Source organism: Labrus bergylta, chromosome 6 (genome assembly GCF_963930695.1).
Source record: "Labrus bergylta chromosome 6, fLabBer1.1, whole genome shotgun sequence".
Lineage (NCBI taxonomy): Eukaryota > Metazoa > Chordata > Actinopteri > Labriformes > Labridae > Labrus > Labrus bergylta.
This window is the reverse complement of record NC_089200.1, coordinates 18,230,489-18,255,099: the sequence shown is the minus strand read 5'-3', so window position 1 is coordinate 18,255,099 and position 24,611 is coordinate 18,230,489. Positions and strand designations below refer to the sequence as shown.

At 42.9% G+C, this 24,611-nt stretch overlaps 1 long non-coding RNA gene across 5 annotated transcripts in view; it reads right to left on the bottom strand.

The window, feature by feature from the left end:
- Window positions 1-8,153: 8,153 nt before the first annotated feature.
- LOC109982770 (uncharacterized) overlaps window positions 8,154-24,611 on the bottom strand; it is a 42,719-nt gene continuing 26,261 nt past the window's right edge. For 4 of the 5 annotated variants that reach the window (XR_010666529.1, XR_010666528.1, XR_010666531.1 and 1 more), the window contains exons 3-4: window positions 20,174-21,744; window positions 8,154-8,762 (exon numbers count right to left, since the gene is read on the bottom strand). This is a non-coding gene — a long non-coding RNA (uncharacterized lncRNA). The remainder of the gene's footprint in view (window positions 8,763-20,173; window positions 21,745-24,611) is intronic. The other variant, XR_010666532.1, reaches the window with a different exon arrangement.

The window sequence follows — 24,611 nt, the reverse complement described above, 5'->3', positions numbered from 1 at the left end:
TACTTTCCCTGATTACTTCTCATTTCAGATGAAAAATTAAAGACATTTTTAAAATTGTCCAAAGATGTGGTCTTTATTACATTCACATTAAATCAATGGTGTGTTGATTTTATGTTTTGTTCCCTTAAATTCCCCAAAATCACTGGAAATGTTGATGGGAATGATATAATTTATATAATCCATTATAAATGTATATTAATTAAAATGACGCTATATATTCTGTGTTTATTAGATAAAATACTTTCTGACCTGTTTGAGACCGCCTACAGTACCTCTTCCCTGTCAGTAGATGGCAGCATTAGGTTGCGACCCTTCACAGTGCGCTCTGGACCATCATGGAGGTTAGTTAGGCTCTGATCACCTCATGGCCTGAACTTGACCTGCCCTCTTCTCCCTGAGACATAGATATGAACTTATTTTCCCCCTCTGAGTTTAATTTGTTTCACATAAATGCCACTGTCACGTTTGTGAAATAACTGCTTTTATTTAAGGATGTTAAAAAAAAAAATCTACAATTTTTTTTAAATATCTGAAACATTTGCACACAAAAACACACAAACATAGGCTTATCATTTCTTAAACACTATTTTTTTAAACTTAAAAATAAAGAATATCCTGTGATGTTTAACTGCGATAATGCAATTTAACCAATGTGTTTTTAAACATTACATATGAAACTTTAAATAATGTTTTGGTCTTGAATAATTCATATTAACTCAAATTAAAAAAAGGAAAAAAGATACCTTGTTACACACTCTTAGAAATGCCCAAAAACTGAAATTAAAGAAAAAAAAAAACATTAAAAAGAAAATCATATATAAATATCTAGAAATCTGTTTTCTTTTTATTTCTACATATTTATCAAACATTTTAAATTCAACAACTTATTTTTCTTTCTATTGTTGTTTTATCATAAACATGAGGGAAGCCTCACACACACCGTTGATACGCTGTTATTTTATGTGATACGCATTTCTTTGAATGTTACGCAGCTATTTAAAAAATAAATGAACAATTCAAAGATTTATCGTAATATCCTGATGACAGTTGTGATTATATGAAAATGAATTTAATATCTGTGTGATTAAAAATGTTGCATACAAAGGTAGTCATCTTCTTTCTGTGTTAATTCGGTTCGTCTTCACAGGTTAGTGTGTGTTAGCAGCGACTTTAGTTGAATGTGTAACTGGATTGTCGCGATGCTGATTGCATCATTCACCACCTTTTCTTCACCAGATGCTGAGTGTCATCTCCTGAACTTCACATCCGAGTAGCTTGATGGAGGATGCCCTTCTTCCATCTGCCCACCCTCCATCCCTCTGTCTCTCATCCTTTTCCCGCCTGTATGACCTTGACTGTGAATTATGGGATATCTTGCCACCCCAGAGTGTGCAGCCACCCAGCCTGGTACTGCAACAATTGAAACAATACCATTGGGTGGATAACATGGTCAGAGGGTGGGTGCCTGGGAGAAGCAGATGAAGAAGAAGGAGGAGGAGGAGGTGGAGGAGGAGGAGGAGGGGTGGGCTTCTTGAAGGCGCAGTTGCCATAGGTAACCTGGATGTGAGCCAGGAGAGGGGAGTGAACCATTTGCATGTATTCAAATCTCGCATGAATAATTCACTTTGAAGCCCCTGCTGGAGCGCTGGCAGACAATAGCTGTTCATGCACACACACAAATTCACAGTAGATGGGCGAAAATGCACACAAACTGAGTCTTCCAGCACACACATTCTCCGCCTGTTCCTGTGTGAGAAAGGTGAGGAGGTTATACTGGGAGGCATGCAGGAATAAAGCCCCAATGCGAAAAGCATAGCTGCACTTGTAATATTATTTAACCTGCGCCTCTTAACCACATTCCCCTCCATTTAGACGAGGCCCTCTATACCTTCAACACAATAAACGCATAACCAGTCATAGGTGCTGTTTGACTTTGGGCTTTTACTTTGGAGGTCACTCTTTCGGAGGCTACGGGTGGGATGTATAGTAAACATATGCATGTACACACATGTTCACACCCCTGTGGTTCCCTTACTTAAGCCACACTGGCTCAGATCCAGTTGCCGTTTCTTTGAAGGTCAGCTCAGTATTCAGCCCTTAAACACCTGCTGGCCCACAGTATCGTTCATAAATTCACCAGCATTAAAACGCCTTCAGAGACGTTTTATCTAAACTGTCCAGTAAACATTTCACCATAAACTTGCCTGAACAAAAAGCTGAAAAACGAGAGAAATAATACCTAATCACACTGCTGAGACTGTAAAACGACGACTAGCTATTATCCCTCCATGCATGCATGCTGATATTTACAAGAGCTATAGGGGCGTCATCCTCTCCCCGCCACCTGCACCCTCCCTACAGCTCCAACTCCCCATAGCTCAGTCTTGTTAATTTTATAAGATCCAGCATATTGCCACTTATCGGCTGGCAGTGTTGTAAAAGCTCTGGGGTCAGTGCATTACTGAGCTGCTGGGCTCCGCTCTTCCATTAGAGGGAGTGTTCAGGCTGCGTCGGCCTTCACTCAATCAAATACGGGCTGCAAACGGCTGCTCCAAGTGCAGATGAGGGGGCACAAGCACACACACTTCCACACACAAACAAATACAAATGGAGACTCCTTCAATACCTGGTTGTGAAACTATCGTGCACATAAATCTAAGCACATAAATCTGGGCACCAACACACATTCACTCACTCACTCACTCACTCACTCACTCACTCACACAGTGTGTGCTTGTGTTCACTGTTTCGAGCCCCGAGGGGCTAACACATTCATTTGCATGGAGTGTTTGCATTTAAAGAGAGTAAATGTATAGGTGTATGTGCTTGTACTGCAGCTGACATTTTCACCACTTGGCATTTTGAACAGGTTCAACACTAAATGAGATGTAGCTCCTCTCCATCTCTGGATCGGTTGAAAAGGATGAGAGTTGGAGCATGTAGAAATAAGAATAAGGAGGTGAGATGGATTAAACAGAGATGCCTTATAAGAAAATGAAACACAATGTGTGTTTGTGTGGGGCATGGAAAGCAAAATTAATTTTCAAAATCAGTCTGAGAATGAGGTCAATGTTAAGCCACAGACTGTCAAGGTAGAGTCAAGGTCATGGTAAGTTAAGCGTGCTGATGCCAATATGGCGCATACCTCTCACACCACTGGAATGCTGTTAATATGACAATGTGTTAGGTTTTCTTTTTTGGTAGTTATTCGTTTGTCTGAATTTTGCAGAAATTCAGGGTTTCAACACAAATCCTCGATCTGAAAAACTACAATTTCAGGGACAGGTGGTCATTTATGTTACTTCATATTTGAAATAGAGGATGTTATGTCCACATAAAGCTTCTTGCATATTTCATACCTAAGATATGAGCACTTTTCATGTAATTTAGAGTTAGATAACATATTTTTTTCTGTGATTGTGAGAATATATATTTGATCAGATTATTATAATTCCATTGTTAATCTTCACATATTTTCAAACAGAGACCATGTAAAGGAAGGGGGCACCCAGGCCTCAATGACTCTTTGCACATTTATAAACATGTATGTAATTCTTCTGCCAGAGTAAAGGCAGGGGGGTGGCTTGGTAATGTGGCTTGGTAATGTGGGTGGACGGATGAAGGAGAAGGCCCTGACAGACTTTGCATAAGAATGACCAGGGGTCCTGTGAACCTTCTGCTCCCTGCGTCCACATTCAATGGCATCTCAGCAGTTAGCATGACAAACTAGGCTTCAAGTTCTTGGACTTTTTAAAGTAGTCTGTCCCCCCCCCCCCCCCTCCCTTAATTTGATCAATGTCCTGCCACCCACATAACCCCCTCTCGGTGAACCCTTTACCCTCAACTTGATCCTCTGGAACTCTGCACTGCGGGCCGAGCCTACAGACTTTATGAGGTGTCTGGGGGCCTACCAAGTTCAGGGTAGGGGAGATGGCCCCTGCATACACACACACACACACACACACACACACACACACACACACACACACACACACACACACACATACGCACACACAAACACACACACATACACACACACACACACACACACACACACACATTTAAACAACTTACCAAATCACAATAGCTCTGGTTTATTTTTGATTCATCTTTACATATTTATTTTGCTCACTAAAAGTACATCTGAATTTCACACAATTTATAAGACGCCGGGTTTCATCCAAAATACAGCAGAATGTATGTTTTCTTCCCTTCTCCACACCAACATGAGCCAAAGTAAGCCTGTTATTACATTTGCATGTGAGAACAGTCATTGGGGTCTGAAATTAGAACGCTTACATAAGAATTTAATTTTGTATGTGTGCATGAGAGGATGGCACATCAGTGCGCCACAGCTCAACCCGATGAACTCACCGACTGCGTCTTTAGTCATCACTTCACAATGAAGCAAAAAACAAACACATTCATTTTACATCTTCTAATATTCTGCACATTACATATGTTGTCATATGAGCACTGACATTTTCTGCAGGTTTTAATAGATGGAAATATTTTTATTTAACATGAACATCACAATTACATTGGACAAACCAGATGCATCTTTTGAATGTTTTAGCACACATGCTAACTCTCAACACTTGTTCACAGGAGGCTTTTGAGAGAAAAATGACGGCAATAATACAGAGAATGAGAACAAAAATAGAAAGAGAAATAAGGATAATAATGAGAAAGTGAGAAATGATAAAATGTACGCTAATGATAAAAAGACAAAAAGTGAAGTAATAGATTGCCCTGCTCATTACTGGTTGCTATGTGTAAATTACGTCTTCTCATAAATTATTAGGTACAGTTAACATCACGACTATTTGAAGTGAATACGTGTTTTATTGTATGTGATGTTCAATGGACTCTTGTTAATCTGAGTTGAATCCAAACATGTTCTTGCAGTGTTTGTGTGTTTATGAGCAGTCTAGTCAATAGGTGTAAAAACGTTGAATCCTGCCAGCTGTTAATACTCTCTAATACATACTAATGTATCTTTCTGTATTATGATGGCATTCAAATTCTGTTTAATGAGCTCGATTGTGAAAACAAAGCTGTGCTGTATTTTAGAGAACATTACAATAACTTTCAAAAAGGCCCCGACTGACATTTCTAATAACATGCAATTATACTCAACATTAATAGAAAAATATTATTATGAAATCTAGGACTAAAATGTTGAAATGCATGCACATCAAACAAACATAAAAATGAAGGACAATTATAATGGGAATTCAATTTGAGTAAAGACATTGTTTTATTATCTAGTTATCTAATAGACCAATTTGATGCATTTTATGTGATTTTAATTAAACCATTCACTTTGTTTTCCAAAGATTTGTCTCTTCCTTCATTCTGCGTTAATTACTTCAACCTCTTTTCTTCTGTGAGACTCACTGCGCTGGGTTAGTGAACAAATTCATCTGTTCAGAATGTGTAAAAAAAAAAAGAAACAGGCTTAAAAAAAACAGTGACACCCACATTAAAGCCTAATATTGAGAAGTGTTGCATTTTAGATATTACAGGAGCTACCTGATGTATTTGTGTTCATTCTAAATAGGAAATGTGTTTATAACCACGGCATAACCTGTTATTCAATCATCTTGTAACTTTCAATAGCATACCAAAGAATGAAAAATCGAAACAAAGAAAGAATGGATTACAGCGTTTATTTCCATGTTTTTATTTGGACAGAACATCCTCCTCAGTTATAGTTTCCATGTAATAAAAAAACATGCTCCTCCCCAGCAGTTGTCTTATTTGTTTTTTGTACTGCTTGTGAGCTTTGTGCAGCTCACTCCTGCTGATAAAGGCCTTTGTTTGTTAACGGACGAGGATGTTAGAGACTCTCCATGAACAAACAAACAGCAGACCAATTAAAAGACAATGACTTGACCCCTGAGGGTTTGTTAAGCTCAACAATGGGCTGTTTTTTTACAACCCAGTAAAGTAGACACAAATCAAATTGTAGTGGAGAGGTTTAAAGAGGCTAGGTCTGTTAATTCATTCCAGATATGTATCTTTAAGTGGAAGTTTGGTTTAAAAATGTTTAAATATTACGTTTTATTATTCACTGTATGACCTGGTTTAACAGGAGGCACTATGGGTAGCCTACATACAGCAAAAAAGTGTGAAAAAAATGAACAGACTAAAGAATATTTTTATGATGAGAAAAAAAGGCTTTTTAAGGGCACAATATAAAAGACAATTGTGAAATATAAATATACAACTTATAGTAGAAAATAAGTAATATGTAAGAGAAGTAAGTAATTCTTTCTTTCAACATTAACTACTTAATTTCATGCTCCTTTTCACGATCACGATCAGCAGTGAGCAGGCCTCGTTGTCAGAATTGTACACTGTACACAGAGTGTATGTGACATGATCCGTAACTCCATCTATAGGTGTTATGGTATCATTCCCACCATTAAAGAGGTTTTCCACCTTCCCAATGACCTCCGCCTCGCCTCACAGGACACAGAAAACGACCTGATGGCAATGTCTTTCACTGTACATGTTGCAATGTGTGAGTGTGTGTGTGTGTGTGTGTGTGTGTGTGTGTGAGTGTGTGTGGGTTTATGTTTGTGTGTGAGCATCTGTGCATGGAGGGTGGGTCACTCGTTGTAAGGACTCCAGTGTCTTTAGAGAGCGTCCAGCCTGCAGGGTTTCGGCCTTCTCCCCGGTGTGAGGGAATCTAGCATGGCCAGTAAGCATGTATATCAGGCCATCTCACGGCTGGCTGGACGCTCCCTGGGTGGCCCACCATGGTCAATACTGCACTGGTGACTGGACACACAGAATGGGATAATCTCCTACTTTCTTTCAGGGCCATAGTGCACACACGCAAACACACACACACACACACACACACACACACACACACACACACACACACACACACACACACACACAGATCTCCTTTCATGCCGGCCAAGCCATGGAGGCTTGCCTGGCCCTTATTTGGGGTCAGGAGCCCAGTCAGGGGGAGGCCGAGAGAGCCGAGGAACCTCAGAGTGAGTGATTGAGTGATGGGACGGTGTAGGTGGGGGGGGGGGGGGGGGGGGGGGGGGTAGGGGACGGTGGGGAAGGGGAGCAGGGAGCCCATTTCAGCCAGAGCACTGGAGCACACTGGGGGTACTGGGGCATCGCCTCCACTGGCTGTTGGGGGGAAAACAAAAGGAGGTGTGATCCCCACAAAACATAGGTTCAGTGTGTGTGTGTGTGTGTGTGTGTGTGTGTGTGTCTGTGTGTGTGCTTATGAATGTGTATCATTGTTCAGAGTTTCCTTCAGCTCCAGCAACTCGCTTCAACACCCCTGCTGCTCACACACAAAGGCACCTAATTGACACCACAGATTTAGGCCACTAGCTTTAACTGTTCCCCTTCCAACCCTTCAGCCACTGCTGGAATAATCAGTAACCCAAGTGTATAGGCTGCTATAGCTTCACATACACAGACAATATTTTATGATATGTGTACCTGAAGCATCAATGGCTGTAAGTTTTATATATTTTTGTTATGTTCGACAAGGTCCAAAAAGACTAAACAAACTCATTTGTTAAGGGTCTCTCAATATGGTCTTACTTACGTACCCAATCTGTAGCTCCCTGTGCCTGCATTTTTCTTTAAATCTTTAAAATATAGCCACAAATGTACAGATCTTTTTTTTAAGAAGACGACTACAATGTGATAAAATAAGTGGGCCCTGTTTAAAGCTTATATTGTTCAAACATTAGAGAACACAGGATATGTTGGGGGCTATTTTCAGCTGCACACAAATCCATGGTCTAATCTCTGTTTATGAAACTAAGACAGTATGTGGGACAGCAGTGCACAGGTTCATTGTAATGAAGGAACATGTCACTCAGTGCATTCTGGTGCTTCATTGCTGGGTTTTACAATAATTAATCTGGGGTGCAATAAGACGGGGATAAGATGCAACGAGCTTAGTACACAGCAGATTTCTCTTAGCCATGGTCATGGTTCCAGTATTTTAATGGGACTTGTTTTTAATACAAAAATGTAAAACATCAACAAAATTGTCCTTTACATTAAAGGTTCAGCTATCAACTCGTAAAAATAGCAAATATTATTAACAGATATAGAAACACGAATGAAATGAAAGAGAGAAAAAAAACAACAAAGACCAATTTTCATTTCACAAATAGTTCGACTTTATTGAAAATATATATCATATCAATGCAACACTTTTGTTCTTGTTCACAGTGTTATGATAAATCACTTTATTATATTAAAAAACACATACAAATATTTGTGGAAAGTACTTCAATATCCAACCAATGTCAAACATTATTCCAATCAAATATTCTAAGATATATTACTGAGTAACAAGAAAGGCCCCCTCGGGGTGTCATCCAATCTCCAAACTAAAATTGGTGTTGAATTGAGTCATTTACATCTAATAAAACCAGCTTTGGAAAATATTGATCAGTAGCTGTATTTTACACTTCAGTCAGCTTCTAAATGGATTCAACCTCAAAACTTACCTTTTAAAAAGTTGCTAGTACTTACCTGTTCACATCCACAAAGACCACAGACCAGAGAAACGACAATCCACCTATAATGATGTGCGTCTAACTGTTTGTTCTTGCCTAGGAGTAGATGGGGGCTCCTCCATATGTGGCTGAGACTCAACATGTCCAGAGAAACCGATAACAGACAACATGTGTGCATTGTTGGAGTAACGTACAATGAGTTGCTTTTTCTGTCCAAGGTAGCGTTCGTCTGTGAGGCTGCATCTGTAAAGACATAAAGAAAGGGAAAGGAGTGATTAGTGAAGAGAATAATTAAACACTTGGTTTACTTGGAGTTCAGGTGGTATCTAAACGCTTTTAATAGACAGGTGTACATCTATAATCAGTTATTCCTATCTGTGCATAAATCAAATGCGCTCACAGCGTATAGTTAGCTTAGATGACGCTGTTCCTGTCACCATGTCACCAGACTCAGTAGCACACTTGCGGGGGTGGGCTGTATTTTTTCCTGTATGTATGTATGTGTGTGTGCATGTACGTTTGTTTGTGTGTCTATCAGCTGTCTGTATCTATGGTGTGCATGACCCCTGAGCTAGCAGACAGTCATGGGTCAAAGGTCAAGGTAGAGGCTGTCTGGGCTTCCTGGCCGAAACCAACGCCTACAGCACAAGCGGCGCGCACATTAACACACAAACACATACACAGAGGGAGGAGGGGTTGCCCCCCTACCAGACTAATATCACCTTTGGGATTAGGATCCAGACAGAAATACATTGACCCCAAACATGCGCACCCCCATGCACACACACACACACACACACACACTGAGGTCTTAGACGGGATCTGCTTGGTCATAAACAGGACTGTGTAGCAAAGAATGACGCAGAATGAGGCAGCAGAGATGCTGTGTCTGAGAAGGGTATCTAATTATGTTTCAGCACTGAGTTAAAGAGAAGAGCAGAGGAGACTCAGGGGTTCAGATGTCACCATGGTGAGCAGAGGATGTAGCTAACACAGAACTAGCTAACTAAATACATTACAGTGTTTTTGCTGTACGGATTAAGAGGAAAAATGAAAAAAAGTAGGCTGCTTTTATATCAAGAAATTTAAATAAATGAATTTGAACAGGGAATTAAATGACTCTATGACACCAGGTGAAAAAGCAGACAAAAGAAAGCATTGTTGTTGCTGAACCTTTGCTCCCATTGTTATAAGGTGCGCAGTTGAGCGTTGTCATTGCGTTTAACTAAAGCACTGGTGTACTGTAGCTGCAGAAATCAAGAGCCCAGAGCACCAATCTGGATTAAACAACATCAGAATGCCAAGCGCTTGTAAAAAAAATAAATCACAAATCAAAGAGAATCGAGACTGCAGGATCTCAGTACACAGTGAAACAGTTAAAGGTCAAATTCAGAGGAGCTGACGGGCTCCACTGCCAGGCCATCGGGAAAACTCCCCAAATAAGCCAGAGTGTTAAGCCTGCTAATCCCCTGTATTATTGCAACATCTGTGAGGTCTAGAGAGGCTCTGCCAGTGATTAGCAAGACAGATGTAAACAATATCCAGGCTGAAGAGGAGAAGAGAAAAGAAGGGTGGAGAGGGCCTGGTTGATGTATGTAACACTGTGCTGAAAGGATAGGGAGGGTAGTAAGAGAGAGAGAGAGAGTTAGAGAGAGGAGCATATAAAAAAGGCGATGGATGTGAAAAGGGGTTAAAAAAAAAAAGGTGCAAATATCTGCGGGTAGGCCAAAGCAGTTTAACTTCAAATAAACTGAAAACGGAGTGATTGAGGAAGAAATTTCAGATGCATAAAGCAAAGCTTTATAAGCACTGTAACGTCTAGCAAAGAAATAAGTAGATGCTGGGTAAGCTACAGTAGGTGGGGGGAGGAGGAGGGAGACAGAAGGCGACAGCATGAGGGGGAGAAGGAGCAGCAGATTGGGAGACGGCAGACCCGGGGCCAGGGGTGCCACGACCGGCTGACGAGACACCAGGGAGACTTGCCTAATTTATGCAGAGTTAGGCTGAGGGGCTGCAGTGTGGAGGGTGTCCGGGACCTCTTTTTCAATACCTCCTTAGAATGAAGGGGCGCAGCTATGGGTGCGAGCAGTGTGGGGCAAAGAGGGCTATGGGGGAAGGCAGAGGGGGATGGGGTCTCCAGACAACAAGAGGGGGGAAAGAGTCCGTTCTCCCTGCTCAATTCAGGCGAAGCTGTCCGTCTGACGTCCCATTAAGGTTTGGGACAGGGCATGGGGAACGAGGCGATGAAGGGGGGAGAAGGGAAGGGAGGAGGAGAGGTGAGGTAGAGGCAATGCTTAACTCCCCCTTCTGTTGAGATGCCCCCCCCCCCCCCACTCCAGTGTTCTTCTCCAGTCTGGCTACCTATTAGATCCACATGGCTGTCTGTCTGCTTCTCTGCATACTAATTCCCCATTACAGCAACCTTGAACGTGAGCAAAGAACAGAGCCAGACTAAATCAGAGACAAGTAGCTAGCTGTTTGGTTTGTTGCATGAGGCGCTTAAAGAGTACTTCAGGTACCAGGCAGGCAGGTTCATGGAGTTGTGTGTTGAGGTGTTAGCTTAATATTGGCCTTTGGAGAAATTGGTTAAATGATGAGGGCAGCGGATTTTTTAAGTTTATTTCCCTTTTTTCCCAATTTATTAATATATGAATGAAATAAGTTGAATAGTGCATCTGTTCAACAACAAAAATCATCAGAGATGGCAGCTTGATTACAGATAGTGGTTATGTTACATTATGAAAAAACATGTACCTAAACTATTTGTTTTGGTGGACTCAGATAGGTAATAGCTTTAATGTAACAGATTCTGTATTGATGTTAGCATTCAAATTTTTGCATCTGTTTTGTGTTGACTAACAGGAAACATACGGTATGCTTTGTGTATGTGAATCCTGGCTGATAGCCAAGTGAATCAGTGTGTGTGTGTGCTGTGTGTGTGTGTGTGTGTGTGTGTGTATTTGTGTGTGTTGTTCGAGGGCCCAGCGAGAAGCAGAACAGACAGCCGGGCAGGGTGATGGTTGAGTCTGGTGATGCAGGCAGACAGTTTAATGACAGTCCTCACCCCTGAACATACAAGCCAGTGAGCGGCCGCCATACTCTCAGATGTACACACACACCGTATGACACGCACACATATATGTGTGATATATGGTGTGGCGTTTTCTGAAAAAGACACTGAAAATGAAAGAAAAAGAAATCTCTCTGTGTATGACCCTGGAAAAAATATCTGGAGGGGGTAGAAATGACTAACAGGAGCCTGTTTTGACCGTCGCTTTTTTTCTGTTGAAAATAAACAGGAGTTTTGAGTTTGTCCTTCAGCAATTTACACCTTTCACTCCACATTTTAAAAACACGATTTTACACGGATGTAACAGCACCAAACACTGCTCAAACTGTCTAAAGACATAAGAAATGACACCTCTAAATCCATTCTGCTTGTTACTTTTAATCTTCTAGTGAGGAACGCTGCAATGTATACGAGCTATTCACCGGCTCGGCTGAAGCCAAGCTCTTTGTGTGTTTTTTTGTGTCTGACCATGGCCTTGCATCTTATTCAGCTGGACTTGCACAGGTCTGGACTTGAATCTGGTGCCCAAACAAAGACATGGAGCCACCTCATTAAAAAAACATGTCATTGGATCAGGTCTTGGCTGAATTGTGTGATTTTCCTCCTACCATAAGTGGCCGTGACTGAGCGTTGGGTTGAATCAGAGGCTGGATAGAGGCCTACCAATGGAGCGCCACACTACATCCCTATGGGAACCACCCCTTCACAGAGGGGGGCACATTTAAAGCTTTGTTACTCTGTTAACACAGCATTTTAAAACGCCTCTTTATGGACTCAGCTATGCAAACTGCAGACCCTGGTTTTCCTGCACCAGAAGGACAAAGTAAAAAAAGAAAAAGAAAGAAAGACAGAAAGGGGACAGTGAAAGGCAACAGAAAAAAAAGGGAGAAAAGGAAGTCTGGAGAGGTATTATTTTAATGGGATATTAAATCTTGAAAGTAATGATAGCAAGAACTGAAAAATTCAAGAGAGATATTATATTTATATATCATTCCCACAATCTGATTTTATTAATCCAGACGCACCCCAAAAAACCTTGCCAAAGAAATGAATGCTTTGCAGTAGGCTCTGTAGCTACATCTGCTCTCACTGCATCTAATCACCAGAGAACTGAACTTTGTAGTTGGAAACAGCAGAACCAGGTCAGTGACAAACTGCAACGTCTCACAGTGTCCTCTGATATAGTCAGCATACACGTTTACCCAGAGGACTACAGACATCCTGCGGCTGGAACAATAGGTTTGTGTGGTAGTGTGTGTGTGTGTGTGTGTGTATGAACGCGAAAAACAGAGTCGTACTTTAGAAACCTGGGCCGGAGACTTAGGCAGTCTCTCAGGGTGCCCAGGATGACAGTGAAATGAATAACAATGAACTTGCTGAGAGTCAAGTTCAGAACATTAGAGATGAACCAGAGCTGAATAGCGCGAGGTACACAAAAGAACTGTGTGCGTGTGTGTGTGTGTGTGTGTGTGTGTGTGTGTGTATGTGTGTGTGCATAATTGTGTCATCGTTCTTAGGAAATATCTCAATATAAGCAGAGCGCAGAGCTCCAGAGAAGAGCACCCACTAAGAGGAAAATGGGCACACACACACCTCCTCTTCTTCCTCTCTTACTCCCCTCCCCTTCCCATCTCCCCTTGCACATGCAGCCAGGACCCCGTCCTCGCATTTCTATCGCTGTCTGCTGCGCGCCTGATGAAAAAGCAGAACGAGCATAGGGGGTGCACATGCCTAAAGGCAAGAAATCGCACATTTGTAAATCACAGCCCCAAAATAAACATAGGTTTTAATAGGGGTTTCTGAGCCAAGGTGGCAGGGGTCCACCTCGCCGTATGCTTCACCAGCCGTGTTGCATGTTTTTTTTTTTTTCTTCTGCCTGCTAGCCTGCTACAGGAGATGTGACTGAGCAGCCGCCACCACCACCACCCAGCAGAGAGGGTGGTGCATGGGGCTGAGAATGCATCTGAAGACATTTACATAAAGATGGCGCTATGACAGAGGCAATGCTGAAAATGCACCGGCTCGTTATCTACCCTGAAAAATCTGAATACTGATTGAAATGTTATGGGAGGGGGATAAAAAGGCATTTATATATAAAAAGCATCCTGAAAGAGCTTTTTTAGGCTCTCGTTATGTAAATGACATCAGCTATGCGTATGAACTAGAGACACTTGCAGGGTGAACATTACAAAGGTTAAATGTAGCACCTTCAAGGCAAAAATAATTAAAATTACACAAATAACTTTTAAAACCCATGAGACTGAGATTTGGCCAGATATTTGAACAAGGAGATAGAGACCATTTAGAACAACATGGTTAATATTTTGGCCCAACTTGGGCATGTATGCAAATTGTCTTTCTCCAAAAGAAAATACAATCACCACGTTTAATAAGAGATCAAAATTAGATATATAGTGTAAAAAAAAATAAGATAACTTCAGCTGCAGAAAGTTCCTGGGTGATTCTTGCAATATTCTGGAGTAAAAAAAAAAAACTCTGCAAGGATATTTGATAGTAGAGTGAGTTCAAAATACTGCAGATATGAGACTTATTTCATAACACACAGCACTGATATTTCAGCAGCAGATTTTATTAAGAGATAAACTGGCCAGATTTTACTGTAGCAAATTCAGAGGATAGGATTCCTGTAACCTTTTAATCAAAGAGATGGCTTGTAAAGGTGAACATGGCCTCGGGTACAGCACTGCTTTTTGGAGAAAAGGACTTTAATTTCTGAAAATATAAAAAACAGGTATACGCAACAGAGAGAGCGAGCCGTGAAGCCGTGTGATAAACCTCTTGCAGATATAGTCAGCTAGCCAAACCATCCTGTCAGATCAGCGCCTGAGGAGAGGCATAGGGGGGAAAGAGAGGCGGCGAGAAGGGGAAGAGAGCAAAACACGGGTGAAAAGGGTCAGCAGGGAGGAAGGCTAAACCCCAGAAGCAAGCAAAAGATTGTGTGTGTGGTGCGTTTATATTTCAGCATGTGTGTGTATGTGTGTGTCAACCCCAGCTGGGCAGACATTTACTTGACATGCTGATAGGGATTTAAGCAGTAGGTGGGTGGTGTGTCGGACCAAGGTGAGTGAATGAGCAGAGAAGGGGAGCTGGTGGGGATCTGAGGATGATATGAGTCGGAGGAGGAAGGGGGTGGGGTGGTGTGGGGGACCAGAGGGTCTCACAAAACTGCCGTTACTAAGCTTGATTTCAGCGCAAGTTGAGATGATTAGGAGATGGAGGCAGGAATGAGGAGGAAAAACAGGGGGTAAGGGAGGCGGGTTTTTATAGGAGAACCCTCCAGGCTATGGGAGAGAAGGGGGACCGCTCTATTGAGGTGATGAGGGAAAGCGGGTCTTTCTTTCAGATGCTTTAATGAAGCATAAGTCCCCGATGAAGAATGGAGGCAGGCTAGCGCAGGGTGGGTTAGCTTGTGTCTCCGCTCCTCTCCACTTCCCCCCCTTTTTTCTTCTCCTTCTCCATCCTCTCTTTTCCCTCCTCCTCCTCATCCAGTCTTTCTCCCTTCTCCTCTCCTCATGTACTGCAGTCCCTCCTCTTAAAGGGCTTACACTGTTTATTTCTAACGTGCCGCAAGCTCAAGCACTCCCCCCCCTTCACATGATTTGATGAAAAGGCAATGATACAGTGACCGGCTGCATTTTACCAATAAAGAGGATTGCTATTGATGGCTGGCCTCATCAAGAAAATGTAACACAAGGAAAAAAAAAATCTTGTGAAATTTGCAAATAGCACGGACAAAGAAACTGCACACAGGAAGAGAGTTTAAAATGATTTGTGCATGTTTCCAGCCAAACCATTTAAAACAGGTACAAGTAATGAATGATACATATGGATTGTGGCATGCACACATACGATGAACCCCTACCCGACATGTTAAATTACAGGAGGCAGCAGACTGAGACAGACAGGTTGGGAGGGGGGGGGGGGAGGCTGTCAAAGTGTCTGACTTGGTTTGACTGTGTTTGGCTGGGGGTTGTTTGACCAGGGGGTTGACGGGGCTGCAGGACTGATTTCTGGCTCGATTTGGCTCAGGGCTGGCTGCAGACGGACCAGAGGCTGACTGAACGGGGGGTTGGGTCTCCCTTTGCTTCTCAGCTCAAGTTGTCCCTGGAGCGAAGCAATAAGAAGCAGCTTATAACATAAGCAAACACAGAGGCAGCTTACAGACAGCCAGCCAGCCAGCCAGCCGAGTATGAACACGTGAACCACACACACACACACACACACACACACACACACACACACACACACACACACACACACATCCCTGACCTTGACCCCTGAGGTCCTTCCTAACCTGTTTCTGAATGGAAGTCAGTGCAGCTGGGGCGTCTAGCCGTGAACTAACCTCAACCCCCCTCCACTGCACGGACCCCTCATCGCCTAATCATTTAGCCTGTTCCCACGCTTCCTGACTGGGTGCTGTCTCTGCATCTGAATGGAACAATTCAATATTTATGTGGCTGCCATAGTCCTGCTTCTGAGGCGACTACAATTGCAGGATTATCTGTGACTAGTATGAATTACCTGATTAACATGAATGAAAATGTTTTATTTTTGTTTCGGGAAAGTTTTTCTTTCTGTCTTTTCAAGAGAAAATTAGTCCTCTGTTCCTCACAAACAAAATTGCATTTCAGTCTCTCTATTGCTCACCCTTTTATTCCATTCAGCCTGAGCACATACATGCACTATAATGTATGTGATAGCGTGTGTGCGTGTGTGTGTGTGTGTATGCTCATAAACACCATTCAGGGGGTTCAAACCCCTCCACCTTCACATTTTCATTACGGCCAAATCTCAGGCCTGTGCTACAGCCGCGTGGCCTTTTGCCGGCGAGGAGGCAGTTTAATCACACATACAGCACTACTCCATTTTCATTTCCTTTTTATACAGCCTCCATTCCACTCTGGCTTCATAATTCTCCCCTCAGAGCTGTCTAACTCGCCTGAGTGTTTGCAGCCTGTTGAAATGACATAATCAGTGACTTGGATAAATGCCTGACTGTTTTCCACGAGTCTATAATCAGACTTGGGGCTCAGTGTTGCAGCTATGGAGAAACAGCAGCAGCAACACTTGACTCAGGAAATACTTTGTAAGGAGGGGGGGTTTCACAAAAAGAATTTTGGCTGAGTAGAGATTAAATAAATGTATTATATTCTACAAAGTGCACCTTGACACTGTTATTTTCAAGAGACATATGTATAGTTCAATTACATACAGGCAATCCGCTAAAAATAATTCTCAGAAATGTCTTCAAGATATAAGATGCAAAAAGTCTAATCATATTTAAAAAAAAAAAAATTATGGAGGAGATTCAATATAATGACACATGTTTTGTTTATATGTAAGAAATCAGGAATTAAGAAAAAATGTCATTTAACCAAAGGGCTTTGTGATCATTTGAGCTATAAGCAGAGTTTTTTAAAGCTACTCTCACACAGCAAACAATAAGATACCCAACAAGAGCAAATTTAAACAATTCACTTAATTTGTTACATTTAAAAGACTTCAACACAAGTTTTTCTTGTTATCATAATTTATCTATTTCGGTAATGAACTGATCACATCATTTGTTTAGTTTCCACAAAGAAAGAAAGACGTGGGCCAGGATGAATTGAGCGATGGCTGTAAATGCTTTCAGCAACTATTACTTCAGTGGGTGGAACACATTCAATCAATACCTGAGCAAATAAAAAGCAGTGGGTAGTCTGAATGAGAAAAGCTGCAGCGGACTGCACGACAATCACACTCACACAAATGAACAGTCCACATTCAAGCTACTGCTTGATTATAATAAGAAATACAACCCTAAATATCCAGTTGATAAAACTGACTGTAAGAGTTAAACGGACACATTTTTATTGTCTTTTTGTTTTGGTTATATTTTTTTGGGAGGTCTTTTATTGTACTCTAACCAAATATGTTTAAATCATGCAATATTTTGTTGACATAAATTGACAGCATTAAGACAGAAATATATATTTTGTATACAGTAAGGCCAATCAGTTCTGTATTTAAGATAGCTAAATCATTTTATTTCAAATAACTTGAGTATTTCAGGCATGACAGGACCCCTACTGTTTCTTTGGCCTTAAAGCCCATGTGACTAAAGAGATTGTGGATATTTTCCTTCTGCTCTAATCTCAAACACAGACATACAGAAACACACACTTTTATATGAATGCACATGCAATATGTCCTCAAGCCAGCTGTAGTCCATCCTGCCTGTTTCTTTAGTGTGAGGCAGTGACGTAGCGACACACGGCGAAAAGAGTTATTTGTGCAAAAGCTTTTTGCAGGAGATCGTTGGGATTTGTGTTCTTTTTTTCCCCCTTCAAGTAGGTGTAAATGAAAAATAAGTGTGTGACACATGACACGTGTGTGCATTAGAGTGTGTGTGCGTGTGTAACAGTTATAGCGACTGAACAGCATATGTGGTCGGGTGATGGCAAATTTAGTACCCTCCGGTTTGACTTGAATATGCAAATGAGTACTAAACAGCTTCACCCAGTTTATCCCCGCTGATCCCCGCCACTCATTCTTCTTAACATCCACCACCCTTGTGCTGGTCTTTAATGCTGCTCCCTCCAACAGGGAATCACACCTTTCTATAGTGCCCACACAGACATACAATAGGATGATATGTTTTTCCCTGCCTGCATCTTATATTTTCCCTTCCACATGTATGTTGTTTTAAATCTAAATATTAAATGGATCAAATAAATTCTATACTTTGTGTCTGGATTGTTGACGCCTAACCATAAGAACAGATTTAAGCCCACCTGGCTCACACTTTTCCTTCATAGAAGAATACAGTAGCATGAGGAGGCCTCTTAACACTAACCTGATCTACGCCTCAGCTTCTTCAGTGTCACTCTGGACTGATTAGACAGAGAAGCTTGATTAAAACTGCCTGAGTCTGATAGAGGAGACGATAACAACCACGAACCAGCCTTTCTAAAATGCCTTAATGCCAACAGTTTTTAGCACAAGCTTAAAAAGATAATTCATGTCAAAATCCTTACACAGATTTAGGGGCCAAACATAGCCTGTTGTTTGCTACATCATAACAACTATTTAGAAATGTTGCTCCTTGGTCATCGAGAGAGGGAGAGAGACAGTTTATGTCTGTGAAGTTCAATGCTACACTAGCAGACGAACACATACGTAGTGTAGAACAGGTCTTCAGAGTGGATGATGGCCTGTTTCCAGGACACAGCCAATTCCCCAAATCGCTCTCTCCAATAATTAACACTGACAGCTCAAAACGACCACGAATGCCACGGGAGTCCACAATGAAACGGACAATTGCACAAACACACAACGGCAGAGCACAGACACACACATACAAACATGAAAAAACATGTCAATGCACAACAGCAACAACAGTGGATCCATCCGCACAGCTAACACCACATTAAGACCATAAAGCACCGATACATCTCCTGCTTCACGTACATTGCCCGTATCCTGCTGCTCCTGCACTGATACCCCTGATCCCCCCGCGCTTTGACAAGGCGTAATAAAGCCTGTATGAAGCGCCGCATTGTGTGGGGAGAACACAATGTTGCATGCTGAGTGCTGTGAGAAGGGCGTACACCCGTGGGTCCCACGGCGCAGCAGCGCACCAGGGCCTATATCAGGGAGTGCTGAGCATGCTAATGAGGTCATTATGTTATGCCTCTCCCTCGCTCCTGCTCTCCTTTTTACAGTGTGGGCTCAGCCTGTCAGAGGAGGCAGGGTACCCTGCTAATGCAGCCAACCACAGATGTCACATATGGCACAATGAGAAGACACATGAGCGTCTCCGAATGCGAGAAATACGGGTGACGCTCCATTTTTCATCTTGCATCAAAAGCAAGAGCATGGCATCAGTGATTTGCATAAGGTGAGCTTAAAGGAAAGTAAAGGGGATGGCAACAACGGGGCTAATTGTTCCTGCTGCGTATTCAATCAGCTAACGCGCTGAATTGTATTTCCTTTTTTCCCCCTGCTTTGCTAGCGCTATTATTTACAACCGAGGAGGAGGGGTTAAGTAGCAACCACATGCAAATGCAATTACAGGATATTTGCATAGCCGTTAACAATTAGAGGGCAGATGGCAAACAGCGGGCATTAAAAAGAGACCGAGCGCCATCTTGGCTGAGGGAGACAGCTGGCAGACAGGAATCGGCCATTTTGTAAGCATGGGTCGCTGCCAGGCTGAGGCGGAGAGAGGCACCAGTCTCCCTCTGTGTGCCAGCAGATTGGCAGGCAAGGGGGAGTTGTGCTTTAATACCCTTCCCTGGTACATGCAACAACAACATACTCCTCCAACAGTCAGTGACAGAATGATCACAGCACACAGCTCCTGTTGAGAGCTGAGGAGATCAACTGCAACATAACGTGTCTGTGTTCACTTTCAAAACACACTCGCACCTCTGAGCAGAGACGCTATCTTATCATAACACTGCTACCGGTAGGAGAAACGTTTCCTATTTACATTATTCTTGTGGCTTAAAACAATATGTCCCTCAGTATTACCCAACCACAAAACAAAGCAGTGAAATGAAGATACTGTACTCACCAAGAGGTGTGAAGTTTTCCTGTTGTCTTGTATTGCCCATCAAAGCAGACAAAGTTGTACAGTACACGTTTTCTGGCACGGCACGTTTTTCTTTTCGGCTGTCTTCTTCTTCTCTGTTTTCTTTTAAAGGCTTCACCTCTGCACTGGTGCTACATATGCTGGGAGGGGGGTTTATTCCGGAGGATCTTTCAAATGTTTTCAGTCACTGCCAATTGTGTTAAAACATCTCAAAGGGGAGTCTCTCTGTGTGGACTTTTGTTAACGTGGAGGACAAAAAAAAAAAAAAAAAAAAGTCAGATGGAAAACCACGTAGTAGCAGACAGGAGAAGCGGGTAGGGGTGGAGTGGGGGGGGGGGGTTTGAACACGTACAACTACTGTCCTTTTCATCTCTCATTCAATTAGCAGCCATTCACTCGTGCTGCCACGGGATCCCTGCTGCACGGCAGTAAGTGGACTTCAGGTGCTATTTCCACACACATGGAGAGAGAGAGGTATGAAAGCCCTGGCCCGCCTTCCTCTCTTCCACCTTCTAGATCAATACTGCGCTGCCATATCCTCTGATGGGAGCTGCTGTAGTGAGGGTAAGAAAATCTAAGGTGAAAAGACAGGTTGTGTCTGATACAGGGGATGGGAGAAAAAGTTCAAATTGTCCTTTCATCCTGGCTCATGAGATCTTAGGAATATTGTGCGCCAGGAGCTTGGAAGGACTGAGCAGAAATGTACCATCTCCACTGGATCCTTATTCAAACTGTGAAGGTGGAATGTGTAATAGGAGGGAGGGAGCCGGAAGAAGAAAAAAAAACCTTCGACGTCCTGTCTCATTCCTTTTCAGTTTCTCTCCTTCCCTCACTGTCTCCGTGTCTCTCTGACAAACTTTTATCAAGCGCTGTTGGACGTAGCAAAACCCCCTTCGGGTGAACCACACACAAAGACTCCCTCTCTCTTTCTTTTCCCTCTCCCTTTTTTTTTTCCTCAATTTTACACACACACATGTGCACCTCCTGACACACATACTGCGTGTGGGGCGGTTGCAGGGTTAGGGCCCTGGCCCTAGCTGATGCTGGCACTGTTTGAGGAAGATAGAAAGAGAGAAGCAGAGAGGAGCTGGGAGCAGTGGTGGTGGTTGGTCCCTGGGCTCCAAGGCCTGCAGGCTGTGCTGGGCAACCTCTGCTAGCCTCTCTCCTCTGTATTGATTTCTGCTGCTCTGCGCTGCTCCGCTCTGCCGCGGAGGCTCCTAGCCGGCGGGGATAAGAGCTCGGCTCACCCGCCTCACCTGCCTCTCTCCTGGCTCGGCTGGCCCAGCCTGCCCACTCTGCCGCAGCTTTGGCTGGCCCCTGCTGGCTCCCCAGGACCCCTGTTTGCAGCGCCGGGGCCACGGGAGAAAGGCAGCCAGAGAGCCCATGGCGATCCACAGCTGTGTTCACCTGCTCTGGGTTCACCCGCTTCGAACCACCTCCTCGAACTGCTTCCATCCTTCTCTCCTTCCATCCTTCCACCCACTCTTCTTCTCTTTTTCCTCCTCCTCCACTACCTCCTCCTCCTCTTCTTCTTCTTCCTCTTCTCCTTCCTGCTGTTCACAAACAAGCAGAGACAGAGACGGAGAAAAAACAAGTTAATCTCAACTTTCAGCAGTTTACCCACTGAATGTCAATCGTGTGCTTTGATCAGTGAGAAGTCGGGGGTGAGGAATCTGGCATCCTCTCCCAGCCTGAATGTGAACCTGCTAACCTTGAGAGCAAAAACTGCAGGGATTGGAGGCCTGTGAGTTAAGTGTGTCAGGCAGAGAGATACTGGATGCCAAAGGTACTCTCAGCTATTAGATTGTGATGTGCTGCAGATAGCAAATATAGCGAGAGTGGGCCCATTATAAAAATCACCACTGCGTCAATAAAATACACTAGAAATATTTACAGCAACATTTTCTCTCCAACACCCGACCTCTTTTACTCTCCCTTAAGCTCGCTGAGTTATTCATTTGCCCTTAACGATTATAAACAACAATATGAAATGTGAAACTGATGGAATATTTCAAACTATACCCTCTCTGTTTGCACCATAGTGTGAGTGAAGGAATGGAAATGCTTTGGCTGGACTGGTGGTGCTCTATAGAAACTTTGTCAAAGAAAACATCTCAGCTTTTGTATCAACCCAGAATTATTCAAATGTGTTCAGCAGCTCTCTTCTTATGATAATAGCAGTTTAGGGGAGGGGGGCACATTTCTTTGAGGATTCATGGTCCCATTGTGTTCCTCAACAGAAAAAGAGCCGTGGCCAAATTCAAGCCCAACCAACATCCCACATAGCACTGAACCAACCACACCGTCTTAAAAAATATCCTTAATATCCTCACCGCCTCAGCCACCACAGAGCTGTGACAGCCCTTCTGTCCACCTCTTTCTGTATAAGAGACTAAAACCCACAGGCCGACGGCCAGGGAATAGAGAAGTAAAGTGTAGAGGTTTAGAGTCGGTGGGCCGGCAAGGCTTTGGAAGGAAGAGCTGTCTGTTAAGGAAGGGGGTACAAGAGTTGCATTGGGGGGGTTACACAGTTGGGACAAGAGAGGCAAGTTTGGGCAAGGGGGGGTGAGTTAAGTTGGGGGGGGGGGGACATGGATGGGGACCGGGTGTGCGGTGCATGTCTCAGACACAATAATACTATTCATTGGGCTCAGACATGGGTGTTAACTCCCCTCTGACAGAGCACAATGGGGCTCGGCGGCATTCAGGCAGCCTCGGTGATATTGTTAGTTCAGGGCTGCATTCTCCCTGCTGCAGAACAGAGCGCCTGCATTGTACCAGTCCGGCACGATGGATGGATGGAGGTTTGAGAGGTGAAAGGCAAAAGAAAGAGAGAACAGTACGTTTGTCTATCTGTCAGAAGCTAAAGGAACCAGCGGCAGAGGGGACAGGGGGTGTAGATGGTGGGGATGGGGTGTTTTCGCCCCATGGCATTAGACCTGTTTGTTTCAAAACATAAAACTGAGACTTAAAGAGGATGTGTAATAAATATTACTCAAGCAGCTGAGTGCAGGACTAAAGGGGCATTCAAGAAGAAGGGGACACAGACAAAGAGAAGAAGGCTTGGTAGCCTTTTTAAGGGAGAAAACACAGCAAGTTGATATGCTGCTTTAGAGTTTAGGTGCATTTTCTTTATTTACCTTAAAAGAGGAAGAGCACTGAGGAATGGGATAGGGGAATGACAGAAAATGAGAAGTGGAGGTTGCTGCTGTTTGTGACTCAACCGAGTTAACATCCAACTACCGAGAGACCTACTTTTCCAGAGGAGAAGAGGGGAGAGGAGATGCCGTCTATGATTTGAAGGGAGAGAAAAAAGAGCTGTGATCCAGCACAGAAGGCATCGGGGACTGAAGGCTGTGACAAAAACATTAACACAAGGCAGGTCTTCAACCTAACGTAGCGCAAATCTGAACTGAATTTCCAGAAAATCTACAATTTGAATTTAAGGTTGAAACATCTTGTGAGTCAAATCCAGATATTTAAGTATTGCAAACAAAAAGGCCCCAAGTAAGAAGATGTACCTAAAAGACCTTTACATCGATATGTTTCTCTAAATGAGAAATTATGTGAAAGAACAATTATTAGACGAAAAATGGATTAATCAGTAAATAGACGATCAAATTTCAGACAATTACCCATACAGGCACATCCAACTATCTAATGTAGAGTAGTTTGCAGGACTTTTTCTTTTCAGTGTGAGTTCATTTGAAAATATTCTGCCAGCACTTGTGTTAATATTAAGGAGTTAAATCATTTTGGGTTTTCATTGCTGGTAATTCATGTGCAGGTTACTAATTTATGTATATGATTACTCGTTGCAACTCGTAAATAAGGCAAAAGATTTGAGAATGTCCATGAGTGAGTGCATCTTAAGGTGTGCATCTCCCAAACCAAAATGAGTCTGAAGACGGGTCAAACATAAAGGTAACAGTATGTTATCATATTTGGTCATAGTCATTTCATCATCATCCTTTGAAGCTACAGTCACTGATTGTCTACCTTCACCTGAGCACTACAGAGATTTTATGAAGGTATTTTAAGTGTTGTTGGATGTAAATAATCAGAGGAAGCACAAAGCACATTTCATACACAAACATACACAGTATCAGTGCGCCTTCTGCACCTGACAATCTGCTGCCATGAACAGTACTTTGTTTGTTTCCCCTCTGGTTAACTCTGACCAGCCGTTCCCATGGCAACCTTACCTACTCATTCCCTGTGTGAACGTGTGTGTGTGAAAGAGAATACGCGAGATAGGGGGGGGAAAGGGAAAAGGAAAGAGAAAGGTATGTGGGGTTGTTCGAGGGTTTAAAGGAGGCCTTCCTGATCTTAATTCAACAAACTTACACGTGTGTTTGGCAAGAGCATATGTGTGCGTTTTGTGTGTGTGTTACAGGAGGTAGAAATATCAACGCAGTCA